Source organism: Lathyrus oleraceus, chromosome 3 (assembly GCF_024323335.1).
Source record: "Lathyrus oleraceus cultivar Zhongwan6 chromosome 3, CAAS_Psat_ZW6_1.0, whole genome shotgun sequence".
NCBI classification, from domain to species: Eukaryota; Viridiplantae; Streptophyta; class Magnoliopsida; order Fabales; family Fabaceae; genus Lathyrus; species Lathyrus oleraceus.
Genome location: NC_066581.1, coordinates 104,556,029 through 104,575,856, shown reverse-complemented (window position 1 = coordinate 104,575,856; position 19,828 = coordinate 104,556,029). Strand labels below are relative to the sequence as shown.

Below are 19,828 nucleotides of genomic sequence, written 5' to 3'. Positions count from 1 at the left end.
TCTCTGATGCACAAGTACTCTCTTTAGAAACACATTTATTAACCCAAGTTATGAAAATTTTGTTATGCTCTTGTAGCGGGGTATTTGTTACCTTTAGATTTATTGACTAAATCAAAAGTAAATCATACAATTCGAGTCGCTACCGCACTTCTATTTATCCAAAGGAAAGGTTAGAAAGCGAACAAAAACCGAGAAGTTTTATCAAATCAAAAACTAATAAAAAGGTCAGAGATCTGGGTAAGGGGGTTGGTTATGCAATGGGAAGGTTTTAAGCACCCAAAACATCCTTGGTACTCTAAGGGATCCCTTTTTACAAATGTTGTATGGTAGGTTGGTATTTGTGGAAAAAAATTGTGCAAAACATGATTGGGGAGATGAGAGGAGAATATACAAATTATTTACAATTTTGTGTTTGAATGGATAAACTCATTGCCTACGTACCATCTTAAAAAGGTAGGATCAAAACCTCGTAGTTCAGGGTAAAAATCTCAAAATAAATTGGTGAATTGATTGGTCAAAAGCCTTAAGGTCTTTTGTTATTAAAGAGAGAAAACTCAATCCAAAACCACAAATCCACCATGTGAGGAGAGCTTCAACATGCTAGTGAGGGGTTAACCCTGTAATAAGCATGGAAGAGTTATGATCCAACACTAAGGATACAAGTGAGTATTATATCAACCTCTATGATAACTCAAACCTAATAGCTAATGTTTATGAAAAGCTTTAATATAAATGGTCATTGGAACCATAAAAACAATTGAGTGAGTTGTATTTACAAATGAAAAGTATTCACAAAATAAAGTCCAAGTTGACTTAAGATTCAATTCAAAATAAGTGTTATGAAAAGAGTTTGAAAAATCAAAGGCATAGTGCCTAGGTTTCTAATGTTGAAAACAATGTTAATGTTTGAACAAAAAGTTTGGCTTGGGTTAGAGTGGAGAGAAGAAGAGAAGGGATAGGTCCTAAACATGCAAAGATGAGGGAAGAGAAATAAAACCACTTGGAGTTCCCTTCTTGAGATCATAAAGATGATCCAAGTTGCTCATTTCCTTTGGATTTAGTAAGCAATAAGCAATTAACTCAAGCAATCAAGCAAGTATTCAATCAAGCTCCTAGGAATCTTCCAATTGGCTTTTGTATCTCTTATCTTGGATGTCCATGACAATGGCTATTCTAATTGGCTCAAGTTTAGGATCCCTATCACACAAGAACACACAAATCAAAAAGTTCCACAATGAAATAAAAGAATGGACAAGAGTGAGTTTAGAGTTAGGGTCCTTTCAATGTCATCTTCAAGATTAAGCATTCTAAAGGCATGAGGCCTAGTTGCTCTTCAACATGTTTAGCATTCTAAAGGCATGAGGCCTAGTTGCTCTTGAAACTCCATTTAGCATAGGTAAGGTCCTAAATCTAAGTCCTTTCTCCATTTGCATTGGGTTCACACAAACAAAAAAACAAAACAAACACAAGGCAATAGTATATACACAATAATGTGCTCAAGTGAGCAAAAGGCAAATTGCATAAGCATAAACATGAGCTCAAGTGAGCAAAGGGAAAAGACAAATGAATTAATGAGCAAGAAATTAAATTGCATTAAAGTAAATTGCAAGAATTAAATGCTTAAATTAAAAGTTAGTGGTTAGTAGTTAGTGTTAGTGTGTCATAAGGCAATTTAGCGCTATGTTAAGCAATCGTAAGTGGACTAATGTAGTAGTCACACCTATCTGAGACCGGTCAATAAAACTATAGGCAACTAACACAAGTTAGAGACCATGACTAGTAAGACAAGCTCCTACAACTTGCCATGCCAAAAGAAAAGAAGAATGACCTTGTATGGATTTAGGTTTTTTGCTTGACCAAGAAGCAACCTATCCTTAATGCAAAGCAATTCACCTTATCTTTGATCAAGATGAATTTGATTTGGATCAAAGAAGGTTAAGCCTCTCATATGTCAAGGCTAACCACCAATCATTAACTCATTGGTCAAAAAGAAAAAAGAAGAAGAAGAAGATGGAAATGGAATGTACATAATTGAAGTTCAAATGACATAAGAAAAACACATTGACCAAATATAAATGGAATCAACATCAATCAATGGTAAACAGAAGTGAGATGAAGCTTAGAAGTCAAGAAATAACAAAAATATTTTTGGTATTTTTTTGGAATTAAAATAATACTTGAAATAAAATGAACAAATAAAGGTCAAACTTTAAATCCAATTCAAATCAACTTAGAAAAGTCCAATTGGATCATCATAAGTCTAACATGGTCAAACAAGGTTTGACAAAAAATTTCGTCATTTTTTGAAAACAGAAACTAATTTTAAACAATTAAAAATGAAGAAAAATAACATAATTGGACTAAAATCTCAAATAAATCTCAAATCAATTAAGAAATTGATGAGAATATTTTTCATAGATCCATCATCATCCAAAGATGTTAAGAAAATATTTTTGGAATTTTTGAATATTGAAAAGTATTTTAAATGAATTAAAAATAACCAGAAAAGAAATAATTCACAGAAAATATTAAATGGAATCACAGAAATAATTAAAAATCATTTTTAGAAACTAGAATTTAAGAGAAAATTTTTGTAATTGGTCCCATATTTTTGTGATTCCAAATAAAGAAGTTATGAATTTTTAAAATAAAATGGAATAAAAGAAAATTAAATGGAAATTCAGAAAATAGCAAAAATCCACAGCGCTTGGATCCCACTTCATTAATTGACGTGGCTGATCACAAGGCTGGGAAACGCGCGCGCATGATGGACCTTGGGCAACAGCGAAACATATTGCATTAAATGAAGTCAGCCAAACCAAGAGCCAAGATTAAAACGTGAACCACTCATCCAATGGCTGAGGTTCAAACGCGTGGGGACGGTGGTGTACACCACCGTCTTCTCCGGCGAGAAGGCCAGTTCCGGCCACCTGTTGCAGGTTTTCACCGTCTTCTCCGGTGGTATACATCATTAGAAAACTGGGGTGATGTACATCACCCCTGTAACCTCAATTTCCACTCAAGATCCCTATAGAGAAAGAAATCTAAGATGGAAAAATGAGGTGTTCAATCTGAACTTGTTCAATTCACAAAATTAAAAGCACAAATCAATTGCCTCTCACATGAGGACTTCAGAGGTACCAACCAAACCAAGCAATGCACTATAATAAGGGAGATTCGAAGGAAAATAGTTGGAGAATCAACCTTTGAAGTGCAGCTTTTCAGTGCTTGATCCAATCCAAATCTTCAATGCAGCTTGATCTTGAAGTAACAAGGAAGCAAGGCTAAGGAATTGTAAGTCAAAGATCAACCAATGAAGTTGAAATTTGAGCTTGAAAATTGAGAGAAAAATTAGAATTCCTTTAATGGAGGGTTGGGGATTCAGTTGTGCAGAGCTTCAGGCGCCTTTAGGTTGAAGTTTGAAGTGAGCCAAGCATTCTATTTATAGCTAAGGTTGATGCAAGCAAGGAGAAAACTCGTGTGTGCATGAGCTTGGGTCCTCCATGCATGGGCCTGTACACGCGCATGTGAGGCCCAAAACCACTTGCAATTGAGTGTTGAACACAATTGAATGAAGTTTGGACATGCATTTGGCCAGGCAATGTAGTATGCAAGAAGATTTCACATGTTATGCATAATTGAACCTAAAACTTCACCTCTTCGAAAATGCCATTTGCAAAATTGAAACATAGGCATGTGGGTAATGGTTGGAAATGTCTTGACACTAGGAACACATGTTATGTAGAACAAAAATCCATTTGGAGTTGGGAAAATATTGAGAACTGGCCATGAAGTTCAATGTACAAAACATGTATTTGAGAAATTTTGCCAAAATGGACCAACTTCAAGCCCTTCTGTTTCAATGATTCAAGCCTAAAATAACAAAACCTTCTACATCAAAGTTGTAGATATTTTTAAGGCAATCAATTTGGACTTAAATTTTGCATCATTTGGAGTTTTTATGAGAAAGTTATGGGCACTTGAAGTTAGAATTTTTCACATTTCAATGACTTTGGTCCAAAGTGACCTATAATGTTTTGTATTATCACATGTGTTTCTTTTAGGATTATGAAATTTTGTCCAACATAACAATTTAATTAGACATCTTAAACTTTCCAATTCACTTGGTCCCACCTTAAAATCATAAAAAATGAAGGAGTTAGGTCCTTGAGAAGTTGACCCAAAATTAGGGTTTCAGTCAAAATGACCAATAATGTTTTGAAATGAATGATGACCTTCCAAGTTTCAAATGGATTTTTGATGAACATGAAAGTTGTTCATATGGTTCTAAGAACATTTTTTCTCTTGGTATCGTCTTCATTTGACAAACACATCAAAAGTTAGGTCTAAGTGGATTTCAAAATAGTCAGATGATTTGACTGATCAACTTCTCAAAGCCAAACTTCAAATCTTGATGAATAAATGATTTAGGACATTCACATGGGCTCATATATGCATAGAATGATGAATGAAAGAACTTACCTTGATTGAATTTGATCATAGGTTGAGGTTGCTTCATGAGCAAGGCACAGTCAATGCATAGTTGAATTAGGGTTTCCTTGGGAAACAATCCTCAAACCCTTTGGTTTATCTTGATCAAATTGACAAATTGAGATACTTGGGAGGCATATATGATGATTTAGAGCTTTGGGAACCATTGTCATGCTTGCTTTCAACTTCATCTGGCCACATCAATGAGTATAGGGGCCTCCTAGGAGCCTTGAATCACATGACTGCTTAAACTTCAAAACAAACAAAGTTAGTGACATATTTTTATGCTTTTGGTTAGTAAACAAAATAAGAAAAGCAATAATATACAACTGAATTAGACATCTTAAACTTTCCAATGTGATAATGTTTTGTATTATCACATGTGTTTCTTTTAGGATTATGAAATTTTGTCCAACATAACAATTGAATTAGGCATCTTAAACTTTCCAATTCACTTGGTACCACCTCAAAATCATAAAAAATGAAGGAGTTAGGTCCTTGAGAAGTTGACCCAAAATTAGGGTTTCAGTCAAAATGACCTATAATGTTTTGAAATGAATGATGACCTTCCAAGTTTCAAATGGATTTTTGATGAACATGAAAGTTGTTCATATGGTTCTAAGAACATTTTTTCTCTTGGTATCATCTTCATTTGACAAACACATCAAAAGTTAGGTCTCAGTGGATTTCAAAATAGTCAGATGATATGACTAATCAACTTCTCAAAGCCAAACTTCAAATCTTGATGAATAAATGATTGAGGACATTCACATGGGCTCATATATGCATAGAATGATGAATGAAAGAACTTCCCTTGATTGTATTTGATCATAGGTTGAGGTTGCTTCATGAGCAAGGCACAGTCAATGCACAATTGAATTAGGGTTTCCTTGGGAAACAATCCTCAAACCCTTTGGTTTATCTTGATCAAATTGACAAATTGAGATACTTGGGAGGCATATATAATGATTTAGAGCTTTGGGAACCATTGTCATGCTTGCTTTCAACTTCATCTGGCCACATCAATGAGTATAGGGGCCTCCTAGGAGCCTTGAATCACATGACTGCTTAAACTTCAAAACAAACAAAGTTAGTGACATATTTTTGTGTTTTTGGTTAGTAAACAAAATAAGAAAAGCAATAATATACAATTCAAGCATGCTTGGTGATCTCAAACCAACTCACACAAGTCCCAACCCTAGGGTTAAGGAGCCAAGATGCTATGATCATTGAGGCAATGCAATGTGCAATGATATGGTGCCATGAGGGATCTTAGGGTCAAAATTAGGGTCTTACAGATGCCCCTATTTAAGGTCATTCTAGCCGGAGATATGAAGGTTAAAATCTTCGTCTCGACGAGGTAGAATGGGCTTAAATAATAACAAAGAGACGAATTTTGGTCCCTAAGAGACCTCATGATGCAAATGTATGTATGAAAAAGTTAATACTCTATGGGGATATATGTCCATAAAGGAAAAAAGAAATCAGGAGAAACTGAAAATCCATATGAGTAATACACCCATAAATGGGACTGAGCCTCTGGGGAGTTTATTGGGGAATAAAGGGGATAGAATGCGTGAGCAGGTCATGACTTAAAATTTGCTGGGAGACACGAAGGGATTCCATGAAAATAAATCAATGGAAAGACTCGAGCTGACGCAAAGATGCATGTATTGGGGAATATGCCAATACAACAAACTATCCACAAGGGATACTTCGAATAACAATCCGGACTCAGGCTGGGAATGTCCACAAAGGACTCAGTTGAGGAAACAACAAATGAGGTATTACCGGTTACTGGGTAATAAGCTCAAAGAGACATGTGATCAAAACACCGGTATAAGGGTGAGAGAACAACACGCTCAGGAAGAAAGAATATCTAAGACCGGTATAAGGGTGAGAGATATCAATCATCCAAAAATATCTGGGGAAGACCTAAAAAGGTACGTTTCAACTCAGAAAAATCTGACTCCACAGGGGACAAAAAGTCATAATAGGGAGCATAAGGAAGGAAACACCAAGGATACCGGTTAATTGGCATATAATAGGTGACCAACCAGGTGTGAATTGGGGAATATTTCCAAGACACTCATCATCCGAAAGGAGGGCAGGAAAAGCGAACTCGATTACAGGATGGTGTAAGACCCTAATTTTGTCCCTAAGATCCCTCATGGCATCATAACATTGCATTTGCATTGCCTAAAGGATCATAAGCATCTTGGTTCCCTTTGCCCTTGGGTGGGATCTCTTGTGAGTGGTTTGAGATCACCAAGCATGCTTGAATTGTATATCATTGCTTTTCTTATTTTGTTCACTAACCAAAAGCACAAAAATATGTCACTAACATCTTTTGTTTGTAGCTTGAGTAATCACAAGGTCAGGAGCTTCAAGGAAATCACTTATGCAATGGTAAGGTCAAGAGAAGATGATAGCAAGCATGGTAATGGTTCCCAAAGCTCTCATCCATCAAATATGCCTCCCCAGAATCTCAATTCATCATTTTGATCAAAGCAAGTCAAAGGGTTTGAGGTTTGTGCCCCAAGGAAACCCTAATTCATCTATGCACCACAATGCCTTGCTCTTGAAGCAACCTCAGCCCATGATCAAATACAATCAAGGGAAGTCCTCTAATTCATCATTTCATGCATATTTGAACTTATTTGAGTATCCTCAATCATCAATTCATCAAGGTATGAGTCATGGACTTGAGAAGTTGATCAGTCAATTCATCTGACTATTTTGAAATGCACTGAGACCTAACTTTTTATGTGTTGGTCAAAGGGAGATGGTTCCAAAAGAAACAATACTCTTAAGGACAGTATGAACAACTTTCATGTTCATCAAAAATTGATTTGAAGCTTGGAAGGCCATCTCCCATTCCAATACATTATAGGTCATTTTGACTGAAACCCTATTTATGGGTCAACTTCCCAAGGACATAACTCATTCATTTTTTATGATTTTGAGGTGGGATCAAATGAATTGGAAAGCTTAAGATGTCTAATTCAAAGGTTATGTTGAACAAAATTTCAAAATCTCAAAGAAAATACATGTGATAATGCAAGACATTATCGGTCCTTTTGGACCAAATGCATTGAAAGGTAAAAAAAGTCCAACTTCAAGTGCTCATAACTCTTTCATCAAAAATCCAAATGATGCAAAATTTAAGTCCATTTTGACTGACTTGAAGAGATATACAACTTTTATGTTGGAGAAGTTTTCATTTGAGGCTTGCATCATCAAAACAGAAGGGCTTGAACATTGGCCAAATTTAGAAACTTTGCCTTGACATGTTTTGCACACTACACTCTAAACTTAAAATTCACTAATTTCCACACCTCAATTGGTTTTTTGCCCAACATAACAATTGTTCCTTACATCAAAACCTTTCCAACCATTACTCACCTGATCGTGCTTGGGCTTGGCAAATGATATTTTCGAAGAGGAAAAGCTTTTGGTTCAATTATGCATAACACTTCAAAATTCCATGCACAAGCATTTGCCATTCAAATTACACGTCCATTTCATCTTGGTTTGATTTCAGATTGCATTTGGCTTTGGTTTTGGGCTTTGTGCATGATCATGCAAGCCCAAGCAAGGATTATCCAAATTCATGCACACGGCTTTGATCACATTCTCCTTGCCATTTCCTCTATAAATAGAGACCCTATTCCATTCAAAATACACACCTGATTCAACCTGAATTGCTGCAGAAATCAAAACCCAACCTCTCACCAAAGAAGCAATTTCATTTTTCTCAAATTTTTCAGATCCAAAATTCAACTACATCTGGTTGAATCTTTGGATCTAAAGCTTCTAGACCTCCATCATTTAGTTCATTGATCTTCTGTTTTGGCAAAGCAAGCAAGGAATCGAGCTCAAGCTTCCAGAATTCAAGCTTATTCTTCAACTGGTATTTGCTTCGAATCTCTCATTTCTTTGATCTATTTGCCTGGCCAAAGTGTTTTCTGAAGTCCTCACTTGAGAGGCAAGCTAGTGGTAGCTTCAATTTCATTTTTCTTTGATCTGCATTTTCCATACCTGAATCTTCCACCTCAGATTTCTCAACCTATAGGAATCTTGAGTGTGATTCAAGGTTATAGGGGTGATGTACATCACCCCAGCTTCATTTTGGTATAAGGATCGTGTCCTTTGGTTGCCTTTTGAATCTCTGCAATTTTGGCTGGAAAACGCATGCTCACCGGAGAAGAAGATGGCTCCGGTGGCCGTCTCTCTCCAGTTTGAATCTGAGCCTTTGGATTGAGTTGTCCAGATCTAATCCTGGCCTTTGTTTCTTATGACTTGTTTTAATGCTGCGTGTGGTTCAGTTGACCAAGGCGTATGGTGGGAGCGTGCCTTAGGAGCGTGTGATCTGCCAGCTCAATTAATGAGCTCAGATCTAACGCTCCTTGTTTTTTGCATTTTTTATTTTCTGATTTTTATTTTCTTTAATTCCTTTTATTTCAAAAAATCATATCTCTCTCATTTTAAATCCAAAAATTATGGGACCAATTGCATTGGTCTCCAAATAAATTCTAGTTTCTGATTCTGATTTTTAATATTTTTTATTTCATCATTTGATATTTTTTGTGAATTTTCTCTTTTCTAGTTATTTTTAATTCATTTTAAATAGTTTTTGATATTCAAAAAATACAAAAATATTTTCCTAACCTATTTGAATGATGATGGATCTATGAAAAATATTCTCATCAATTTTTTAATTGATTTGAGATTTATTTGAGATTTTAGTTCAATTAGGTTACTTTTATTCATTTTTAATTGGTTAAAAATAGTTTCTGACTTTTAAAAATGCTGAAAATTTTTGTCAAACTTTGTTTGACCTTGTTGAACTTGGGATAAATTACTTGGACCTTTCAAGGTTGACTTGAAGTGATTTTGAAGTTTGACCTTTCCATTATTTTTAATTCAAGTTTATTTTAATATTGAAAATGCCAAAAATATTTTGCTTATTGTTTGATCTCCAATCTTCATCTCATTTCTGATTTCTTATTGTTTGACTTTGACTTCCAATGTCATTTGGTCAATACATATGGATTGGTACATCTTATTTCATCTCATGCATTTTTGATCTTTCCATTTCTTTATCCATTCTCCATCTCCTTTTTTTTTTTTTTCTTTTTGATCAATGAGTTGAAGGTTGATAAGTTAGCATTGATTAGGGAGACTTAATCTTCCTTGATCCAAATCTAATTCATCTTGATCAATTGATCAAGTGAATGGCTTTGCATTAAGGATATGTTGTTTTCTAAATCATGCAAAAGGCTTAAACCAATACAAGATCAATTCTCTTCTCCTTTTTTGCATGGCAAGTTGTTGGAACTTGGTTCACTAATCAAGACTTCTAACTTGTGTTGTTGCCTACATTATTATTGACCTGCCTCAGATAGTTGTGACTTCTACATAAGTCCAATTACGATTGCTTAACATAGCGCTAAATTTGCCTTATGGCACACTAATTACTAACACTAACAATTGACCACTAACTTTTAATTCAAGTCATTTAATTCTTGCTCTTTACATTTATGCAATTTACTATTCTTGTACATATTATCCATTTGCTTTTCTATTTGCTCACTTGAGCACATGTTTATGTTAATGCAATTTGCCTTTTGCTCACTTGAGCTCATAATTGTGTATATATTATTGTGCTTGTGTTTTGATTTGATTGTTGAGAACCAAATGCAAAGAAGTGGACTTAGATTCTAGGACATTCCCTATGCAAAGGGTGGAGAAGTGGACTTAGATTCTAGGATATTCCTTATGGAAAATTGGAGTAAAAGGACCTTAATGATGAATATGGACCAAATCTCTAAACTCACTCTTGTCCATTCTTGATTTGTTTCATAAACCTTTTGATGTGTGTGTTCTTGTGCTAGGGGTTCCCACTTGAGCTTAATTGGAAGACCATTGCCATGTTCATCCAAAGTGAAAGATACAAGATATTGAGGATCTCTTAAGAGGCTTGTTTGATGATTGCTTATGCTTTATGTGATTTCTTATTCCAAAGGATGGGAGCTACTTGGATCATCAATATGATCTCAAGAGAGGGACTCCATTGTGGTTTTAATTCTTCACCCCTCATCTTTTTGCTTTACTTAGGACCTTAGCCATTCTTCTTCTTCTCTCCACTCTAACCCAAGCCAAAACTCTTGTGCAAACATTTAACCATTGTTTTCAAACATTAGAAACCTAAGCCTTATGCTTTTGATTTTCAAACCTCCTTTTCATAATACTTATTTTGAATTGAATCTTTAAGTCAACTTTGACCATTTTTGTATATACTTCCAATTGGTAACTATAACCCACTCAAATGTCTTTTGTGGTTCCAATGACCACTTTCTTAATCAAAATGTTCCATAACCTTTAGCTATTTGGTTTGAGTTATCTTGGTGGTAGATGTAATACTCACCTATATCCTTAGTGATGGACAATGAGTCTTCTATGCTTATTATAGGGTTAACCCCTCACTAGCATGTTGAAGTTATCCTCACATGGTGGATTTGTGGTTTGGTTGAGTTTTCTCCCTTAGATAACAAAAGACCTTAAGGCATTTGGACCAATCAATTCACCAACTTGTTTTTTTGAGTTTTTTATCCCGAACTACGAGGTTTTGATCCTAATCTTTTATAAGATGGTACGTAGGCAATGGGTTTATCCATCCAAACACAAAATGTAAATAAACTTGTATATTCTCTTCTCATCTCTTCAATCATGTTTGCACAAATAAATTTTTCACAAAACAACCACCTTGCAACAATTATGAAAAAGGTTCCCTAGGAGTACCTAGGATGTTTTGGGTGCCTAACACCTTCCCATTGCATAACCAACCCCCTTACCCAGATCTCTATTTCTCTTTTACTAGTTTTTTGTTAAAAAACTTTTAGGTTTTTGTTCGCTTTCTAACCATTCCTTTGGATAAATAGAAGTGCGGTGGCGATTCGAATTGTATGATTTACCTTGGATTTAGTCAATATCTCTAATGGTAACGAATACCTCGCTACAGAAAAGTGGCGACTCTGCTGGGGACGATTTGTCTAGTGGGTTTTGCCTACTTTTCATACTTGTTGTATTGTATTGTCTTATGACATATTTTTGTGCAATTTGGGATTACTGTATTGTATGTAATGATTAAATTGCTTGATATTAATTCCGTGTATACTTGGTGATCCTTGTGAGATGAGTTCTATACCCGGACTCGAGTGCACTTAGGATAGGAGAATGGCGTAGTCTTGTCGACTTGTGTGGAGTTATTCCTTAGCAAGTTGACTTGCAAGTCCATTCACTTGGTGGAGGTCATGTTGGGATCAATAATGTCACACAAGTAAGTTGTGGTTAGACATTACTCTTTCCAATATAGACCTTAGAAGCCAAGGACCTTAGTTTACCAAGCCCATCTTGGCCTATTCTTAGGATGTAGTGCGAAAGTCGTTCAAGTGTAAGATTTGATACGATTGTTACGCGATACTACACTCATAAGAGTCTCTCTTGAGAATATTTTTTGGAATACGAGTAGCCGTCTCTCCGATAATATCCGAAAGATGGGATGATGACTATGGGGACCTCTTGTAGAACATGTTTGGCAGGTTTAAACCCTAGTACACTCCCTTTGGGTGGTTCTTAACCGAGACTCCATGCTCGTGACTTGCAACAAACCCTTGATTCATGGTTGATCCGTTCATGTATCCTTAATATCAATGGAACTTAGGTGTTGATAAGGTGTAAACCTTAATCCACCAAAATGGATGATTTATATTAAGGGTGATATGATCCATCCCATGACCTTTGTTTGGTGTGCTTTGCTTGATCCTTGAGTGTGATTGTTGCATTCATGCATTCATGCACCCATTTGCATCCATATCATTAATAATGAAGAAAATTTTCAAGGAACTTAAGGGGTTTATTTGCAAATTTTCAGACATGGAAAGACAAAGAAGGAATACAAAGAAGTACAGTTTCAGACAACCAGATTTGAAAGAGTTAAGGAATCTGACATCCTATGTACTAGATCCTTTGGGTTTCAAGGCTCGTTTTGGGAAGCTTATTTCTCTTCTGACTACTCAGGTGGACGAAGGGTTGATGAATGTATTGATGCAGTTTTATGATCCCTTGTACCGTTGTTTCACGTTTCCGGATTTCCAGCTTTTGCCTACACTTGAGGAGTATGCCTACCTTGTGGGTATACCTATCCTAGACCAGGTACCGTTCAGTGGCTTAGAGAGTATTCCTGCTTCTCAAGAGATAGCAGACATGTTGCACATAGATGAATCTCTGGTTCGTGCTCATATGACTACCAAAGGTGGAATTCAAGGTCTCCCTTCTAAGTTCTTCATTGCTCAAGCTACTGCGTATGGGAAGGCCATGAGTGAGGATGCCTTTGAGGCCCTATTTGTACTTCTCATATATGGATTGGTATTGTTCCCCAACATCGACAAGTTTGTGGATGTGAATGCTATTAGGATTTTCTCTACTCTTAATCCCGTTCCGACTCTGTTGGGTGATACCTATTTCTCTTTGCATATGAGGAATGCAAAGGGTGGTGGTGCCATTGTGTGATGTTTGCCTTTGTTGTATAAGTGGTTTATTTCTCACTTACCGCAGACGGTCGCCTTCAAGGAGAACAAGGGATGTCTACGGTGGTCCACGAGACTTATGTCTCTCACTAATGATGATATCTCTTGGTACAACCGTGTGTATAATGGTGTGCAGATTATCGACTCTTGTGGTGAATTCTCCAATGTACCTCTTCTTGGTACATGTGGTGGGATTAACTACAACCCTATTTTGGCACATCGTCAGCTTGGGTTCCCCCTAAAGGATAAACCCAATAACATTCTGTTAGAGGGAGTGTTCTTTCAGGAGGGTAAAGATCCCCAAGGCTTGAAGGGCAGAATGGTCCGCGCCTGGCGCAAGATTCATAGGAAAGGAAGGAAGGAGTTGGGTCCTAAGAATTGTGTTGCTATGGAGTCGTACACTGCTTGTGTTAGGAAGAGAGCGTCTGAGTATCTCATGCCTTACGAGTATCCGAGACCTACACCTTTGGTTATGGCTGGGCCTTCAACCCTCCCTAACCAAGGAGTAGAGGAGTTGAGAGACGAAGACCGATCACGTGCTTGGATCCGTGAAAGAGAAGAGTTGCTTCAGTAGATCAAGGAGAAGGATGCTTTGATAGAGTTCCTCAAGCATTAGGTTATTGATGATCTTGATGATGCATGGACTTCTTTACTTCCTCAGTCTTCCAAGTTTTGGAAAAGGAAGTACGACCGACTCGCCAAGGAGAAGGCAGATATGGAGGCAGCCTACGAGAGAGAGGTGAAGAGGCTTCGTGCATCCTACCTTCCTGTGTCCCGTGCTTTGGATGATTGTTTCTAGGGATCCATAGGATGATTATTTTCCTTTTCTCTTGTATATGATTGACAATGTTGTACTTCTTTTCCTCGATATTATTTGATGAGATATTTCCATATGTGATAAATGTTTAATATTTCCAAAAATTTGCAAATAGAACCCTAAAAGTTCCTTTGAAAATAAAAGAAAAATCATATGCACGAGCATTACATGCATCATGTGCACAAGCAGGTTTTGTTCCCGGCTTCTTGTCCTACGGTCTAACTCTGTATTCTTCATTTATTTTGAAGACAAGCTGACTCACCGGTACTACACCAGAGCCAACATTTCAAGACTGATGGATCATTTGGAACAAGAGAACCGCGAGCTGAAAGAGGAAGTGACCAGATTAAGTGCCTTGATGGAATCATTCTTGGCTGCTCAGAGTCAGTCTTCTCCGACACCTTCAACTCCTCCCCAGAGGACAGTCATCTCTGAGATTGTCTCCTCGACTGTGCCCGCAGCCAGTGCACACTTTACTCCAACGGCCATGCCATCCGGATTCCCGTGGGGGATGCCTCCCAATTTCATGCCTGAGGGTCCTACTCCCACCTTTGCTTCTATGCCGGCATCTAGCCCAGTCCTTGTTGTTCCTCCTCCAGTCGTGCATACTATGCCCAGGGTAGACGACACCATCTATCACTCTGAGCCGTCGGAGGGCCCAGATGTTTATGAGAAGATGGACGCTATGAATGATCAATTTCTTAAGCTTCGCAAGGAATTGAAAACTCTCAGAGGAAAGGATCTTTTCGGCAAGTCCGCTGCCGAACTCTGCTTGGTTCCTAACGTGAAGATCCCTGTAAAATTCAAGGTCCCTGACTTTGAAAAATGCAAGGGAAATACCTGTCCTCTCAGCCACCTGGTCATGTACGCCAGGAAGATGTCAACTCAGACCGACAACGACCAATTGCTCATCCATTACTTTCAGGACAGTCTGTCCGGTGCCGCTCTACGTTGGTACATGGGTTTAGACAGTGCGAACATCCGATCCTTCAACGATCTTGGCGAGGCCTTCGTCAAGCAGTACAAGTACAATGTGGATATGGCTCCCGATAGGGATCAATTGAGAGCCATGTCCCAGAAGGACAAGGAAACGTTCAAAGAATACGCCCAGAGATGGCGAGAGTTAGCAGCACAGATCGTGCCTCCGTTGGAAGAGAAAGAGATGACCAAGATCTTTTTGAAGACCTTAAGTTCTTTTTATTATGAGCGGATGATTGCTAGCGCTCCTTCTGACTTCACCGAGATGGTGAATATGGGGATGCGTCTAGAAAAAGGGGTTAGAGAAGGACGTCTGACCAGAGAAGAAGGCTCTTCTGCCAAACGTTATGGGGCGTTTGCAAAGAAGAAAGATGGAGAGGCACATGTTGTGACTTCCCATGTGAAACCAAGAAGACCCTCTGTGAGGAGGAAGACTGTGCGTCCCGCCGGTAACCCGCACCAGGTGGCTCATATAGCACCTGTTTTCAGAGATAATCAGCAATACCAAAAACATAACAACAATCAGCAACCACATCCGCAATATCAACAACAACAGCACCATCCGCAGCAGCAGGCCTACCAGCCTCGAAATAGTAATCAAACCAGCACGAGTTACGAGAGGAAAAGGGTCACCTTGGATCCTATTCTGATGACGTATGCAGAGTTGTATCCCTCTTTGATAGAGAGGAAGTTGATTACTCCGAGAGACCCACCGGCTATACCTGCTAACCCCCAGTGGTGGTATAAGCCTGAATTACACTGTGTTTACCATTTCGGTGCTCCCGGTCACGACGTGGAGAATTGTTACCCTTTGAAGACCAAGGTTCAAGATCTTGTGAGGTGTGGCATTCTGTGTTTCGAGGATGTAGGTCCTAATGTGAAGAAGAACCCATTGCTTGAGCATGGGAAATCTGTCAACATGGTCCAGGGCTACCCTGGCAAGTACAAAGTCAAATATGTCAGTCATATTCGACAATCGCTGGTCGAGATGCATCGTTTGCTATGTGAGTATAGTCATTATGAGCATGACCACGATAGATGCCGAGTTTGTTCTGTCAATCAAAGAGGTTGTCGCCAGGTGCGCAAAGATGTTCAGGAAATGCTGGATGAAGGAGTTATTGAAATCCTTCAAAACATAAATGTTGATGAAGATGCTGACGAAGTCAACGTAATTTCTCCAGTGTTTCTGATCCCCGAGCCCGTTATTATCAAGTATGATAGTAGCAAGCGGAAGGTTTCTCCTGCCTTGACCATCAAGCCAGCCGGACCAGTACCGTACTCTTCTGAAAAGGCGGTTCCCTATCGCTACAATGCTGTTGCGGTAGAAAATAGGAAATAAGTGTCCTTACCATCTTCCTCTGTTGTTAACATTGCGGATGTTAGCGGTCTGACCCGCAGCGGTCGTGTATTTTCAGCACCCTCAAAGCCCCAAGCTAATGCTGATTCTGTTGAATGCCCGATTGGGAATGCTGTGAGCACCCCGAATCCGACACTTGTTGTTAAGCCCTCTTCTACATTGAGAACTCCTGCTTCTGTTGGCCCAAGCGGCAATGTGAAAGAAGACTGTGATGAGATGCTGAGACTCATCAAAAGAAGCGAGTACAATGTTGTAGACCAGCTTCTACAGACGCCATCCAAAATATATGTGCTATCACTGTTTTTAAATTCAGAACCACACCGAGAGGCTCTGCAGAAGGTTTTGGATGTGGCATATGTGGATCACGATGTCACGATAGAACAATTCGATAGCATTGTTGCAAACATTACTGCTTGTAACAACTTGAGTTTTTGTGACTCTGATCTCCCCGAGGAGGGAAGAGACCACAACTTGGCATTACATATATCTATGGGTTGCAAAGACAACGCCATGTCCAATGTGCTGGTGGACACTGGGTCATCATTAAACGTATTGCCAAAATCCACTCTCTCGAAACTGTCATATCAAGGGCCTCCCATGGGGCAGAGTGGAGTAGTTGTGAAGGCTTTCGATGGGTCTCGCAAAACTGTGATTGGGGAAGTTGATCTCCCAGTCAAAATCGGACCAAATGATTTCCAAATTACCTTCCAGGTTATGGACATTCACCCATCGTATAGCTGTCTCCTAGGTAGACCATGGATTCACGAGGCAGGCGCCGTGACATCCACCCTACACCAGAAATTGAAATTTGTGAAGAATAAGAAGCTGGTAGTGGTAGGGGGAGAAAAGGCTCTCCTGGTTAGCCATTTGTCTTCCTTCTCATATATAGATGCTGAGGATGAAGTTGGAACTCCTTTCCAAGCTTTATCTATTGTTGAACCTATTAAGGAGAAAACTCCTTCATTTGCTTCCTACAAAGATGCAAAGCTGGCCATTGAGCGAGGTGCAACTGCTGGCTTAGGAAAAATGATTGAGTTAGAAGACAACAAGTCTCGGGCTGGCATCGATTATTCTTCTGGAGTTTCTAATTCGCAAGGGTTGTTCAAGAGTGGAGGGTTCATCCACACCAGTCAGAGCGAGGAAGCTGCTGCCATTCTGGAAGAGGACGAAGAGGATTCTGGCAATTTCGTCATCCCTAGGGGAATCTGCAATAATTGGGTCGCTGTGGATATTCCAAGAGTTATCCGTAAGTCGAAGTAATGTTCATTTGTGTTTAAAAACCCTCCTCCCATGCCAAAAGGAGGAGTGATGACATTATTGGCGCATAAATGCAATGATATTTTCATTCAATAGATTCATGTTAAATGTTTGTTTTTCCAATTATTTTCCCTTTTCGCTTTTGCATGAAATTGGTGATCACATAAAACCCATAAAAATAAGAATAAAATCAATCTTTTCATCTGCATAATAATTTGCCTTGTTTGAGTTCTAAAGCATTTCCTATCCAAAATCATTATGCAGGTTGATCAAACCCATTGAACATAATGACCCAACACCATCTCCCAACTTTGAATTCCCTGTATTTGAGGCGGAAGAAGATGATGTTGAAGAGATTCCTGATGAGATTACCCGTCTACTTGAGCATGAGGAGAAGATCATTCAGCCGCATCTTGAGAATCTAGAAACAGTCAACTTGGGGTCTGAAGATTGGGTGCGAGAAGTGAAGATTGGGGCATTCCTGGAAGGGTCTGTTAAGAAGGATTTGATTGATTTTCTACGAGAATATGTCGACGTCTTCGCATGGTCATATGAAGACATGCCAGGTCTAGATACTGATATCGTGCAACATTTCCTACCTTTGAAACCTGAGTGTGTGCGTGTGAAGCAGAAACTCAGAAGAACTCATCCTGATATGGCAGTGAAGATCAAAGAGGAGGTTCAGAAGCAAATTGATGCGGGGTTTCTGGTGACTTCTACATATCCTCAATGGGTGGCCAATATTGTGCCCGTACCCAAGAAAGATGGAAAAGTCCGGATATGTGTGGACTATAGAGACTTGAATAAAGCTATTCCGAAAGATGATTTCCCTCTACCACATATTGATATGTTGGTAGATAACACAGCTAAATTCAATGTCTTCTCATTTATGGACGGATTTTTCGGATATAATCAGATCAAAATGGCACCCGAGGATATGGAGAAGACAACATTCATCACACCTTGGGGAACATTCTGTTATCGAGTGATGCTCTTCTGTTTGAAGAACGCCGGAGCCACGTATCAACGGGCTATGACCACCTTGTTTCATGATATGATGCACAAGGAGATTTAGGTGTATGTTGATGATATGATTGCTAAGTCAAGAACGGAAGTTGAACATGTAGAGCACTTGTTGAAGCTTTTTCAGCGTTTGAGGAAGTACAAGTTTCGTCTGAATCCCAACAAGTGTACATTTGGAGTCCATTCCGGTAAGTTATTGGGTTTTATTGTCAGTGAAAGAGGTATTGAGGTTGATCCTGCAAAGGTCAAAGCAATATAAGAGATGCCTGCGCCCAAAACTGAGAAGCAAGTCAGAGGTTTTCTTGGCCGCTTGAATTACATTTCCAGATTCATATCCCACATGACTGCCACATGTGCGCCGATATTCAAGCTCCTCCGGAAAGATCAGTCCCATGGTTGGACCGAGGATTGCCAAAAAGCTTTTGACAGTATTAAAGAGTATCTGTCCGAACCTCTGATTCTGTCTCCGCCTGTGGAAGGGAGACCTTTGATTATGTACTTAACAGTTCTTGAAGACTCAATGGGTTGTGTCCTTGGTCAGCAAGACGAATCAGGAAAGAAAGAATATGCCATTTACTACCTGAGCAAGAAGTTCACTGATTGTGAGTCTCGATACTCAATGCTTGAGAAGACATGCTGTGCTTTGGCTTGGGCTGCTAAGCGCTTACGCCAGTATATGATAAATCATACGACTTGGTTGATATCCAAAATGGATCCAATCAAGTATATCTTCGAGAAGCCTGCTTTAACAGGGAGGATTTCCCGTTGGCAGATGTTTCTATCTGAGTACGATATTGAGTATCGAGCTCAGAAGGCTATTAAAGGTAGTATCTTGGCTGACCACTTGGCACATCAGCCGATCGAGGATTATCAGTCAGTTTAGTATGATTTTCCGGATGAGGAGATTCTGTATTTGAAAATGAAAGATTGCGATGAGCCTACACTCGATGAAGGGCCAGAGCCTGATTCCAGATGGAGTATGGTGTTTGATGGCGCTGTAAATCAGTATGGAAATGGTATTGGGGCAGTGATTATTACTCCTCAGGGCACACATATTCCTTTTACAGCAAGGCTAACTTTCAAATGCACGAATAATATGGCTGAGTATGAGGCCTGTATTATGGGTTTAGAGTAATGCATTGATCTAAGGATCAAGCATCTCGATGTTTATGGTGATTCGGCCCTCGTTGTTAATCAGATTAAAGGTGAATGGGAGACGAATCAGCCTATCCTCATTCCATATAGGGATTATGTGAGGAGGATTTCAACGTTCTTTACTAAGGTTGACTTCCATCATATTCCTCGAGATGAGAA

At 38.8% G+C, this 19,828-nt stretch overlaps 1 pseudogene; it reads left to right on the top strand.

Annotated features, from left to right (window-relative positions):
- Positions 1-19,828, top strand: part of LOC127129921 (8-amino-7-oxononanoate synthase-like) — a 45,908-nt pseudogene that overhangs the window by 24,792 nt on the left and 1,288 nt on the right.